The sequence below is a fragment of the Perognathus longimembris genome, chromosome 2 (genome assembly GCF_023159225.1).
Source record: "Perognathus longimembris pacificus isolate PPM17 chromosome 2, ASM2315922v1, whole genome shotgun sequence".
NCBI lineage: Eukaryota > Metazoa > Chordata > Mammalia > Rodentia > Heteromyidae > Perognathus > Perognathus longimembris.
The window spans coordinates 134,095,759-134,108,929 of NC_063162.1; the positions used below are offsets into that span (position 1 = coordinate 134,095,759).

At 37.2% G+C, this 13,171-nt stretch overlaps 1 protein-coding gene across 2 annotated transcripts in view; it reads right to left on the reverse strand.

Moving 5' to 3' along the window:
• Positions 1 to 13,171, reverse strand: part of Grm8 (glutamate metabotropic receptor 8) — a 688,307-nt gene that overhangs the window by 587,789 nt on the left and 87,347 nt on the right. The gene's annotated exons all lie outside the window — the stretch shown is intronic.

Genomic DNA, 13,171 nt, shown 5'->3' on the forward strand with positions numbered 1-13,171 from the left:
CAAACATCATAAAATATTCAGAGTAGTATTATAACATATTAAATTTAATGTGAACCACTTTCAAATGAATGTGGTTGTGTAATAAGCAAATCAAACATACAGCAAACAGCCAAACTCTTAATTTGCTTGTGTATATATACCACATTTTTTTGATCCATTCATCTACTGAGGAGCATCTGGGTTGATTCCATATCTTCGCTATGGTAAATAATGCTGCAATGGACATGGTTATGCTGGTAGCTTTAGTGTAGCTTTGTTTGTGGTTATTTGGATAACTGCCCAGGAATGGGATTGCTGTGTCATAGGGAAGCTCTATGTTTAGTCTTTTGAGGAACCTCCCTACTGCTTTCCAGACTAGTTGAACTATTCCCACCAACAGTGTAGTAATGTTCTCTTTTGGTCACATCCCTGCCAGTACCTGTTGTAATTTTTTCTTGATAATGGCCATTCTATCTGGGATATGGTTAGACATGGAGAACATTTCCTCGTGTGTCTATTGGCTATTTTTATTTCCTCTCCAGTGAAGTTGCTTTTTAATTCTTTAGCCCACTTATTAATGGGGTGGTTGTTTCTTTGAGGATTTGTTTTAGGGTGGAGTTAATTTTTTGAGCTCTAGGAATACTTTTTATATGAAGCTCTTGTCTGGTGTATAGCTAGTGAAGATATTCTCCCAATATGTGGGCTTTCTATTTATCTTGCTAGCTATGTCCTTTGCCATGCAGAGGCTCTGCAGTTTCATGTGATTCCATTATCCAGCCTTTTTTCTTTTTTTTTTTTTTTTTTTTTTTTTGGCCAGTCCTGGGCTTGGACTCAGGGCCTGAGCACTGTTCTGGCTTCTTTATGCTCAAGGCTAGCACTCTGCAACTTGAGCCACAGTGCCACTTCTGGCCATTTTCTGTATATGTGGTGCTGGGGAATTGGATCCTTTATCTCTCTGGGCCCAACTTATTTCATTTAACATCATTTAACAAGTATTTCCAGTTCAAATACAAGTGTTCATCCTTTTGCTTCACATTCATTTGGCTTTCTTGCTCATGGCTAGTGCTCTATCACCTGAGACACATTTCTAGTTACATTTTTAACTATGGAAATTTAACTATTTATGTATGAAACATACATAGTGGAACTTCTTTAACTATGAGAGTCAACTGTTGTTTTTCTACTTAAAGTTTAAATTTTGTTTTAAACTCCACATAGTTTTACCATCTTCTAATTTAATCCTTTCACAAATTTAATTTGGTTTGAGATTTTTTTAATTCAGAACTATAGGCCCTGAATATCAAGTAAGTTGCTTTTTGCAATTCAAAATGCAATAGTTTTCTAGGTAAAAATTTTGATAGCTGCTAGTCAGGTTTTGCCTGTGGGCAATTCATAATTCTTGTGAAAAAGTAAGGGAATGAAAGGGGTGTGTGTGTGTGTGTGTGTGTGTGTGTGTGTGTGTGTGTTATTTTGCTAGATTGTAAACCCTACTTCAAGTTAGTGTGATACTTGCTTAATCTCATTTCCTTTGTCTTTGTTTTTAATTTAATTATTTTGCCAAAGTGATATACAGAGGCATTACAGTTATATACATAAGGTAGTGAATACATTTCTTGTCATTTCCCTTTTAATCCAGGGATCCTAATTGTTCTAAAAAAGCACAGCAGCCTATTTGACACAAATCAGATTGTTCTTCCTCTTCTTCTCCATCCCTATCTCCCCTTGATTTGTACAGTACAGATGAAGCAGGTCTAATCCAAAAACCTGGATCTTAAAATGTTCCTGGATTCTTTGAGTATCAACTTGATGGCACCAGTAGAAAACTCCATCTCATCTCCTGTAATGGCTCAAAGTGAAAACACATATGCATTATGTTGTATAATATAACCTTAAAAGTGTGTGGGTAAGATATTTATGAAACAAAATAATTTGAGGCTTAGCCTATCCCCAAGATTGCTCATTATGTATATGCAAATATTCAAAAATCCAAAAAATAAAAAATAAAAGATCTCAAATCCAAAACCCTTCCAGTCTCAAACATTTCTTCTTCCATCTACCTTTGCAAAACAAATATACCATGTAGCTAATCTTTTGCCCTATCCATTCCATTCTCTTTCTGAAATACCTTTCTGCTGGCTGCATGAAGTCTTTTTCAAGTTCATATAATTGGGCTGGCACACCCAGAGGCTTGAATATTTGCTATACACACATCATCTACTCAGAGGTAAATCAGTTAGCAACCTGAAGAACTGCTACCCTTCACACAGGGGCCCAGAATGCTGTGTTTTTCCTTGGTACTCCAGGCAACTCTGCTACTAAAATCTCTGCTCAGTTCTGGCTGTTGGTATAGAGCCCAGCCAGACATGGCTTTTCATTTTTATAGACATTCTAACACTCCCAGATCATAGGGCTCAGATTCGAATGACAGCATTTAAGCACAGTGCTGAATGGAATTACACATTTCCATTTCCAAATAACTAATATTTGGATGAATAAAACACTTATCCCTTAGAACTTGCCTGTATCACTATAAATACCCAAATTTTATTTCCAACAAAGACACACACACACACACACACACACACAGTCCAAGGCAAAAATCTCTCCTTACTGAGGAAGAGCACTGAAGACTACCCAATAGCCCACCTTCCCAAAAATGGCTTTCAGCTTATCCTCTCCACCTATAATAGACAAAATCAGAAGAGAAAATACAAATTGCTCAAAGCAATTAACAGCAACAGTGATGATAGTCAACTGTACCATTATCCAAGGATGATCAACAACTGTTTTACCCTTATTGATACTGTGCCTCTGTCAAATGAGCCATATACGTTACCTAATCCTTTATAACCACAACTCCTATTTCAAAAGTAAGGAAAAAGAAAAACAACTAATAAGATGCTAAAAAGAAACCCAAAGACTAACAGGATGAAAGTGGCAGAACTAAGGTCCTATCATTGAGTCTGACCTCTAAGCCCACAAAAGTTACTTTGCTAAATGGACTTCAAGTGGACTTCCAGTTTAGATGCAATAAGGAGGAGGGAAAGCAATGCTCAAGTAATTTCTTGACTGAGTTACCAGAACCCTCTCTCATGTATGAGGACACTATAGTGTGGATGCTGAATTATACATGGCCAATACCTTGAGCATCTCACATACCTATAAGTGCCTAATTTTCTTTCTTCCACAGGAAAAAGACTAAAAAATGTAACCTGAGTCTATCAGGCCTTGAGACAAACATTATGTATCAGTGTAACTCACAATAATGTAGTCATATCAGTGTGGTGCTTTCTTGGATAATCAAAACTGAATGCAAGAATATAAGAAAGAAAGGTAAATCTAATGCTTGTATCATCTAACTATCATTTAACATCAAAGATATTTCATATTCCATTTTCCTATGGACCTATATGATTCTGATATATTCTGGCTTCAAGCATCCTGTCTTCCTTATTTATCCTGGTGCTGTAGAATGGAAAATTCCCATTGGGATTACTCATATATTTATAGACATAGTCTAATTATTACAAAAGAGTGAAAGCAAGCAGCCTATGTTTCTTTGGGTATGGTTTACTTTGCTTAATATAATTTTTTCCAAGTCTTTCTACTTCCTTACAAATGGGACAACATCTTTTTGATGGAAATATATTGTATATATATATGATATATATATCATATTTTCTTGATCCATTTATCCACTGAGGAGCTTCTGGGTTGATTCCATATCATAGCTATGGTAAACAATGGTACAATGAACATGGTTGTGCTGGTGGCTTTAGTGTGGCCTGGTTTGTAGTCATTTGGGTAAATGCCCAGCAGTAGCATTTTTGGATCATAGAGGAGCTCTATGTTTAGTCTTTTGAAGAACATCCGTATTGCTTTCCAGAGTGGTTGAACAAGTTTACATTCCCACTAACTGTGTGCCTATAAACCTACAAGTAAAGTAAAAGACAAAAAATTACACTTGGACATGATTAATTAAACAGCACTCTAAACATTCACACGCTGAGACCAAAGGTGGATATTCTTAGGAGAGGATCACAAAGGCTCAATTACTATGTGCATATAATCATATAACCCATATAATCATAACACATCAACACATGCTCCGTCAGTCCCTGCTATGCATATCTGATGCCAGTGGCTCTGCTAGACTTCTACCACCTGCCTTTCTACCCACCCACAGGCTGCTAACATCTGCAAGTCAGTCTCCTCTTGAGCATTCATCTCACCCTGAAGCTAGTACATTTCCAACATCAGGTCTTTGCTTTCAATACCATAGTTAACCTAGCTCAGCTATGGTCCTCAGACCTAGACTGGATGCTAACATTATTCAACTAGTTTTTCTAGATATTGTACTAAAATCTTAATCCAAATTACTGTCTTTTTTTGTTAGGTGATTCAAAAGTATATAGAGATTAGAAAAGAAACAGACAGAAACATGCTCTCTGGTTCTTCTTGACAATGAATGCAACATTGGAATATATTATTCTTTAACTCCCACATAGTTTTCTCAGGAAATGGAAGACTTGCAACTCTCACACCTAACAAAACTCTTAATTGTATATTTTCCTAATTATCCTCCTTCATTCCTGTAAAATTTAAATACAGATAACTCGGGAAATGAGAGACAAAAATAATAACACTTTGATCCATTTGTAATTAATTTCAAATAGAGCATCCTCACGGACTCGAGGTATGTTCATTGTAAAGAAAATGTTAATAGCTCGTGCTTTTCCAGAACTCTACCTTTTATGGAAAGCTGCATCCAGATTGTTCTAGTCGGGCATAGAACTTGGTTAAACCAGGGTACTAACCAACATTTAGAGGTTACATTGGGAAATCACAAAAGCAAGAGACTGGAATGTCCTTAATGCTTTCAGAACCTCTCAGATGTTGGACAAGAATCCTTAGTAGAATTTGTTTTAGTCTACCAGCATATAGCATGGTTTGTATCTGTGAGTGCCCAAGCTCGTGCAGGACTGAGGAATACCCAAGCTAAACCAGGAATTTTGACAGCAGGAAAGGAAGGACCTAGGAAAAAATCATGTTAAGTGAAGTTAGTCAGGCCCAGGGAGACAAAGGATGCATACTTTCTCTCATATATTAAACCTTTATAATAATTTTATGTAATTTTTACATAAAAGTGTATAATAACCTTTATGTAATTTATAATTACATAAGTAAACTTATAAGTATAAATTTATACCCATGTAAGTAAATATATGTTTACTTACAATCAAATATATAATTACATTAGTACATGAACTGAAATATGGTAGCTTCAAGGAATATAATTCCTTAGGTAAATTCACAGTCCAACAACAACAAACCACCAGGTAACAGGTACTCAAAAGGAAGGAGTGATGGGATCTAGACAAATGAAGGGAGGAAGGGAGAAAGAATGCAATCACAAAACTCTCTTTCTCTCTCTCTCTCTCTCTATTTATATATATATAGATAGATAGATAGATAAATAGATATCCTACAAAATTAAGAAAATTGAGGGGAAAGGTAGGTTGGGACAGATAGGTGGGAACATTGAAAGTGTTAACATTGATCAAAATGTACTGTATTCATAAAACTGCTTTGTTGAATGGCAACTCCTTTGTGTAACTATTTAAAGATAATAATAAAAATAAATTAATAAAGGTAAATCCCAATGATGCAAACCAATTTACAAAGTCCATTGCTCACTGGGACAAGCAATGCTATTCAAATTGATCATCATCCAAAAGATTAGAAATAATGACCTTCTAAAGCTCTCTCCCTAATGAGTACACTAAAATTAATTTGGTAAGCCTGGAAGACAGCTTTTTTCTTTTTATAGAAAGGGATTAAAAAATAGAGAATTCATTATACATAGTAAGTTCAAGAACGTGTGATGAAACTTTTTTCCAAATAGCTTAGATATGTAAACTGATACAGAATCCATACAACTATCTACTGAACATCTACCCTGGGCCAGGTACTTTTTCCAGGCGGCTGGGTACCTCAAGGACTCCATCAGATAAAAGACTGGGCTCATGATGCCTAGTAGAATGGATAGCTACGTAAACCATATCACTTAAATTACAGGCATTTTTTTCAAAGTTTGAAAGCCACTGTCCTTTCCAATAATTTCCATGCAGAGTGGAAAGCTATAAATGGTGAAACAGAAAGAACAACTTAAGTCATTATCCTTTTCCCCTCCTAAGCCATTCTTCAAGAATAAGCATGGCCTCGTGAAGTCATTCTCTCCTGGCTTGGCTTTGCATCTTCCCCTCTAATTTCATCTCTTTTCCACAGTTCTAAAAGATAAAGAAAGCTGTTGGAATGGAAAGAAAACAGCAAAATGAACCAGATCCTGGTGACTATTCTTGAGTAGTATAACAGACGCCCATTCTCTTAGGCTAGTTAAAACACATAGCTGCATACATTGTTCCTAAATCTCTTCAGAGAGCTTCAAATAGATATTAACTAATGTCCAATTTGATCATTCTCAACATAGTGATTTGCTTATTTAATTTGTAGCAGCTGTAGCTTACATGTAGTAAATCTCCAGTATGAACCCAACATTGCTACTTTGTGCTTTATCTTTAATCTTTATAATGACCCTGGGAGCTAAATTATGGACTGCATTTTGTAAAAAAAGAAAAAAAATAACAATAATACAAAAGCTTACTGAGGTTAAATAATTTGCCCACAATCATTCAGCCGGTAAGTGGCAGAGTAGAAATTCTAACGAACCCCTTGTAACTCCATAAAATATATTGCACTGTGGCCCCATTAAAGGCAGAAGACTTATTATGTATGAAAAAATATGATAAAATAGTCTCAGAAAATTTGTTTAACAAGCCTATGCTTCCCTTCGTTTGATTTTAACCATTCTTTAACATTTTAATGGCCATTAAAAGACTATCTCTATAGACCATTAAGTTTATAAAATATATACTTTCTCTTATTTTGCTGAAGTGGATTAGCACCTGCAGTAGCTCAAAACACTTTGAAATCTCTTCCATTCACTTAGTATTTTCACTATTCATATGAATGATAGAAGAATACCAGGACAGACTCTGAGTCCAAATTGCCTGATCTTACCTCCCAGCCCCACTGCTTCAGTTTCCTCACCTGTAAAAAAATAGTACTGGCATATGGGATTGTTTGAGGGTTACCATTAGGTATTATAATAAATGAACATTAAATACAATTGTGCTTTGTTAAGCTCGTGATTATTGCACTAGCTCAAGTCATTCCACTAAGCTTTAAATTAGTCCTAGAGTTTATCCAGACAACAAACAAAAGAATAAGCTTAGTAAGGGGTCAGAGGATAGGAGAAATCTTTCAACTTGATGTTCCATAAGGACAGACAAGTGTATCCATTCCATCGTGTGTCTCTCCACTCCCCAGCTGCTTGGCTTGCTGATGGATTCTGCGTGGTAGATGTTATTGCCTAGCTGATGCTGTTTTTGGAAAGCATTACACTTCATAAATTATTTGAAAAGGAACCATTTTGTTTTTATGCTGATATATGAGAAATTTTTTTTTGCTTTTCAAAACACAAGCAGCATATGTTTATTTACTGAACAAAGGTCAGGTTGTGTGGAAAAGAGAAATCATAGCCATTGTTAAAAGAGAATTCAAACCAATTCTGTAGCACAGGTCTACATGTTGTTTGAAACAACTATTTCAAATGTTGGCCAAATGAAAAGGTCAAGTGTACATCAATATAAAAGAACATAAAGGTCCTCATTATCCTTCAGTCTATCCTGTCTGCTAGTGTGGCAAGAATAGGTTTAAAGTACATCTCCCTGTGATCAATTTCTTTACTTACAAATGTCATTCTAAATGGACATTTTACAGCTGATTAATTTTTGTCCCCTTTTCTCGGATACAAACACAAGGATATAATGCATACCTCTGGTAGATTTCCTTTCTGCTGATTAAAGCTATGATTTTCTACATATTTTACTATCTACAGCCTTAGCAGAAAAATGATTTTTAAGCTATACTCCCACCTTTTCTTCAAAATATTTAAATTAAGTGAACAATTTAACATTAGAATGTAGAAGACTTTTTAAAACATGGTTATTTGCTTTGTTGGAAAATAAACATGTTAAGTATGTTGCAGCCACAAATGTATTAAATTAACATCTTCATTAAGGGTAACAAACAGTAATTAAACAGATGACATTTTCATTAATTTTCTCAGTTGTAAATTGCTTGATAGAACTTCTTGGTCAATCTGATTCTATTTCAATATTTCTCCTTGAAAACATGGTCACCTCAAACTACCTAGGACTGGAAACATCTCTCTTTGATGTACTTACAGTTACAATGCCATATCTGCAAATGCTTCCCAATTAAATTCTTTGATGTTATGAATCTTCTTCATGTAGTATGCAAGCAATCAGGTAACTATATAATAACCCTATGTTGCAAAGAACTTCTGTGTACTTGTACCAAAACTTCGCATTGCAGAACTTCCTGGTTTAGTTCTATAACTAAAGACTCCTGCTTAATTATTAAATCCAAATAACTTTCCAAGCTTAGTTACCCAATTCCATAGTATCCAGTTGTTTCTCTTTTTATTACCAACTGTCAGTCATACCTGTCTCTGACCAGGAGTGCCTAATTGTGTCAAGTGACATTATTAACTTCTCAATGTAAAATTAGATCCAATTCATTTTATTTTTGTAAACAAATATTGGACCCTTCAATTCTTTGAAACCAAGTATTGTGAAATGATGAAAAATCATGTCTAAGTTATGACTTGTCATATTTCATTGTCAAGAGAACTAAACAAACCTTCCTCTGAGGACTGCCAGATTTAGCAAGGCAATCAAAAGTGTTTCATCTTTTATTTCCCCATATTACATGGAACATACATATACTAAAAGGCTACTCATTGTCTATTGAAATTCAAATTTAGACTGGCATTTCATATTTATCTGGCAACCCTACTTTTTAAAAGACGAATGTCAACTTGAAAGCACCCTCCTGGACTCTGACTAAGAGGGATTGATCTATAGCAGAGAGAAGAAATCACCTGGTCAATGATGCTTCAGGACCCCGAAAAGCCACAAGGATTGCTCAGTAGCCAGCATTAGGAGAGCAAGTCCAGAAGACAAGCTCAGTTTATTCAGTACCTGGAGTTTTCAAAGTTATTGATTGTTATTTAATCTGTTCTAATTTAATTGTTTTTTAATTGTAATAGATCTCAGAGGACAGCAAGCCTCTCTGTTACATTATACCCTTTGGAACTGTGCAAAAAAAGATGTTCAGACTCTTGAGAGAACTAATGTACAATGACAAGGTGGCACTCGGTCAGTGCAGGAGACACTTGTGGCTTTGTGGTCTCCCAGGGGAAAAAATCCCTGGAAACAATGTGGTCTCTGGAGGAACTGCTGGAAGAGACTCACAATTGCTCTCCAGTGTAAAAGACCCAGACAAAAGAATCTCAAGGCTTAAAGAAGTAGAATAAAGGCACAGCAAAATAGAGGATCAGGAGACAGAAGAGGTAGAACAAGTTCCAACTGTTGAACATTCAAGCATTTCTTTTCTGGCTGAGGTTTGTGAAGGATATGATGAGCAGGACATATGGCCAGCTTGAAACCCTCAGCTTGTAATCTGTGGGATAGAAACTGAACATTCTCTTCCAATTACACAAATAGTTCAAAGAGAAGTGTCTGCTCTCATGGACATGGCTATGGCCACAAATTCCCTCACTTTCAAAAGCATTCCCTAGTTACCTCTAGTTACTAAAAACTCTCATTCTAACTTGGAGATCACTCAGTTTACAGTAACTCCATACCACCCACCCACCTCTGCAGCCCTGCACCTATTAAGAGAATTGTCCATGACCTAAAAGAGGGCTGTGACCACTTGCTATTTATCTATTAACTAAAATTACTATCTTCTAAAGCACATCTGCCATGTCTTTCAAGCTGGGTTCTAAATGCCTTGTTTTAGAAGCTCATCAGCACCAACAAGTGCAACCCAAACTTACAGTTCTTGCCTTTCATCTGTAATGTCTGATAAATGCACTTGTGTGTCAATATTTGACACAAACTGTCTTCAGGGCATATCCCCAAAGGAAATTAACTCACTACCAGATAGAGATATCTGCACCCCCATGTTCATTGTGATAAAAGCCCAAACAGGAAAATAATCTAATGTCTGTCAGTGTATAAGTAAGGAAATTATGTTACATATATACCATAAAATTTTACTCAGACTTTAAAATTTTTTCTCAACTTACCACAGTGCAGATGAGCCTGGAGGACATTATGCTATGTGAACTATGGCAGACAAAACAGGGGGAAAAAATGTGTGATCTTACAAAGAATAAAACAACAGTTTTGTTAAAAGCCAATTCTGTAACATTGAAGGGGAATGGAGAGATGTCAATCAGAACATTCAAAGCAGCAGATACGTAGGTGGAAGAAGTCTAGATATATAAGATGCAGAGTAGAGACTTTAGGTAATAATATTGCATAATAGTCACAGCAATTAGGTCAATTTCAGCTGCCCTATCTACAAAAAAGAAAACAGGAACCTAGGTGCTATGATGAATATGTCATTTGCTTCACCATAGTAACCATTTTTCTATCCACACACCTCCCTTCATGTCATGTTGCATACCTGTAATGTGAATAATACAATTTATTTTAAAGGTAATTATATCCAGGCACCAGTGGCTCATGCCTACAATCCTAGCTACTCAAGAGGCTGAGATCTGAGGTTCGGGGTTTGAAAACAGCCTGGACAGAAACATCCCTGAGATTATTATCTCTAATTAATCACAATAAAAGCCAGAAGTGGTGCTATAGCTCAAGTGGTAGAGTGTTAGCCTTGAGGAAAATTAACTCCGAAACTGTGCCCAGGCCCTGAGTTCAAGCCCAGGATTGGCACAAAATAAAGTAATTAAATTAAAATCTCTTTTTAGTCTGTGCAAAAATGAAATAGGACAGAAGCATACACAGATTGGAAGGCTCAAATAGATGGGGGGGAAAACAATATATTTTTCAGTAAACAACTGCTAGAGGTTTGGTAGTGGAAGCATCAGTTGAGCAATCATTGCTTGAGCAGGGCCTGTAGAGAGCTTCAAAGCCAGACAGGAGCGCATGCGCATACAAGTCAGCCACTGGAACCAAACAGAAAAGAAAAGGACAGCAACCCGATGCCTAACACCTTGATGGGAAGAACTGGAAATTTGAGTCAGGACCCTTCAGGCCATCTGATATTCAGTATTGGTGGGCCAGGACTAGATGCTATACTTTTCCTCTTTCACTTGACAACTATAATAGAAAATAAGATTATAATCCCCACCTTGCAAACTAAGTTTGTTTGTTTGTTTGTTTTAAAAAAGGAAATATTGTGAAATTCTCACTTATGTGATGACATAGGATTCAAGCCCTGCTCAGCTCTCAGGCCTACCCTCTACCCTCTGTGTTTCCCTGTGTCTTCTAATACTGACGCACTTGGGTCTCATCACACTGTGAACTCGCTCATCCCTAGCTCTCCCTTTGGCTGCCTTGTCAAGTTCAGCATACAAGAAGGCCTGCAAGGGCTGGGAATATGGCCTAGTGGTAGAGGCTTGCCTCATATACATGAAGCCCTGGATTCCTCAGCACCATGTATATAGGAAAAGCCAGAAGTGGTGCTGTGGCTCAAGTGGTATACAGCTAGCCTTGAGCAAAAAGAAGCCAGGGACAGTGCTCAGGCCCTGAGTTCAAGCCCCAAGGCTGGCAAAAAAAAAAAAAAAATCAGGCCTGCAGATGCTACTGTACACTCATCTCTCAATGGGCAGATCCTGCCCCAAAGCTGACACTGCCCACCTGCCCAGGGAGTCTGCAGAAGCCTGTGAAATGCTCTCTTAACAAAGTGTATTTTTCCCCCAGTTGGTACATGTTATTCCTTAAAATCAGTGTCAAGTCTTAGGGGGAGAAATTGAAGCAATTTTCCTTCTTTGGGGGAATTACATGTGCTGATACTGCTCCCCATGGCGCACAAGGACTTTAAGCAAGGGCAGTTTGCCTCAGTGCGGCACTGACACTCCACTCTGAGGGTCTCTCGGCCCAGGTCTGCATGGTTAATTGCAGCCTCCACAGGCTACAGTATCTCATCTCCTTCTCCAGCCTCACCCTCTCTAGACAAAGTCCCATCTTACATGTTTTTATAACAAACTCAATTACCAAGATTTCTGTTTATCCTTAAGTGTATAGGCCAACCCCGAGCAGAAATCTCCCACCTCAAGTTAGGAATTATATCTCTTCTATTATTTTTTAAGGTTACATCTCATTTATTTATTTTTCTAGTTTTTTTTCTTATTTATTGTCAAAGTGATGTACTGAGAGGTTACAGTTTCATACGTTAGGCCTTGGGTACATTTCTTGTACTCTTTGTTACCTCCTCCCTCATTCCCCCCTCCACTTCCCCCTTTCCCTCTCCCCCCATGAGTTGTTCAGTTGGTTTATACCAAATGGTTTTACAAGTATTGCTTTTGGAGTCGTTTGTCTTTTTATCCTGTGTCTCTCAATTTTAATATTCCCTTTCACTTTCCTAGTTCTAATACCAGTATATACAGTATCCAGTGTACTCAGATGAGATACAGTGATAGTGTAGGTACAACCACAGGAAGGGGATACAAGAGGATCATCAACAATAGAAGCTACGGTTTCACATGGCATTTTGAAAGTGATTACAACAGTGATACAATAGTCGTTTCCATAACATGGAGTTCATTTCGCTTAGCATCATCTTATGCGTTCATAGGGGCATAGCTATTAGGCTCTTGTGATCCTTTGCTGAGACTAGCCTAAACCTGTGCTAATTATTTCCTATGAGGGAGACCATAGAGTCCATGTTTCTTTGGGTCTGGCTCACTTCACTTAGTATAATTTTTTCCAAGTCCTTCCACTTCCTTACAAATGGAGCAATGTCATTCTTTCTGATAGAGGCATAAAATTCCATTGTGTATATGTACCACATTGTGTATATGTATCCATTCATCTACTGAGGGGCATCTGAGTTGGTTCCACATTTTAACTATGACAAATTGTGCTGCGATGAACATTGTTGTGCTGGTGGCTTTAGTGTGTTCTTGTTTGTGGTCTTTTGGGTAGATGCCCAAAAGTGGGACTGCTGGGTCATAGGGAGCTCTGTGTTTAGCCTTCTGAGCAATCTCCATACTGTTTTCCAGTGGGGCTGA